The sequence below is a fragment of the Tribolium madens genome, unplaced genomic scaffold (genome assembly GCF_015345945.1).
Source record: "Tribolium madens isolate multiple individuals breed KSU strain unplaced genomic scaffold, Tmad_KSU_1.1 Scaffold_7;HRSCAF=85;Tcas5.2_LG10, whole genome shotgun sequence".
Classification (NCBI taxonomy): domain Eukaryota; kingdom Metazoa; phylum Arthropoda; class Insecta; order Coleoptera; family Tenebrionidae; genus Tribolium; species Tribolium madens.
Window position 1 is genome coordinate 5,769,877 of NW_025401050.1, and position 1,136 is coordinate 5,771,012.

At 23.8% G+C, this 1,136-nt stretch overlaps 1 protein-coding gene across 3 annotated transcripts in view; it reads left to right on the forward strand.

Annotated features, from left to right (window-relative positions):
* LOC123009503 (suppressor of lurcher protein 1) overlaps positions 1 to 1,136 on the forward strand; it is a 190,375-nt gene that overhangs the window by 131,005 nt on the left and 58,234 nt on the right. The gene's annotated exons all lie outside the window — the stretch shown is intronic.

Consider the following 1,136-nt stretch of genomic DNA (forward strand, 5'->3'; position numbering starts at 1 on the left):
AAAAGTAAAATTGATTTTTTGAAAAATGACCTACAACAGATATATGAATTTTTACGTTACTTTAGGTTCACGCTATATATAAAAAAATTCTTACTAAATTTTAATTCTTATTTTAGTTTAAAATGTTACAATTTTTACTTTTCTTATTAATTATTGTTGGTAAACGTAAAAAAGACGTAAAATAGCTAGAGTTTTTATAAGGATTACTTAACTATTCCTATGAATAGTTAATTATTCACAATAATAGGCAACGCCGGTTATATTTCCTGTCAATTTAAATTTCATTTAAAATAGTTATCAGTTAGAATATACATCTTAAATTTCATGTATAATTCATGCTCGTGAAATACTGAAAATAACATGCCGGCAAAAACAAAATTAAAAGTATTGTATACGCAAACGTCACAACAAAAAACACTTTATGTCTATATGTCACAAATAAAAGTTTTACCTTTTAGCCATGGAGTAAAAATTCAATTTTTGCGCCTATACGCTTTTACTTTTACCATGACCTCACTACATTCGGCAAAATAAACTATAATTTTTGCTCTTAATAATGTAATATACTATTTTTACTAATCAAGGAAGCAATAAAAATGATATAGCATTAAGAAAATAATAGAGAAAAAGATTCAAAACCAATAAAAGAAAAAAAATCAAAATTTATTATAATTTTAGGGTTTAAAAGTTGTTATTTATTACACAAGACGATAAAATTGAATTTTATCTTTGAGTGCAATTTAGCGTCGAGGCGTCAGCCAAAAATTCAACAATAAAATCTAATGTTAAAGATCGTTAGTAACTAACAATCGCAGATATACAACAATGGATGTATTTTTTATCATCTAGACGACAAAATTTTATTTTAACATGAAGAAAAGAGTAGATAAAATTCAATTTTAGCATAGAGGATTCAATAAAACCTTTTATTATAATTTATTAGAGAAATGATTAAAATTATAAACAATAAATAAAACAAAATAATAATAATAGAAGAAAATCAAGATAAAAAAGTCGTTAACTGACAAACTGGACTAAAAAGTAGAATTTCCTAACTTTAGACGTAATCAAAAGTTATTAGATTTTTGTGGTTAGGTAGTATTTTCTAAAAAACTCTAAGTAACAAAAACATATTT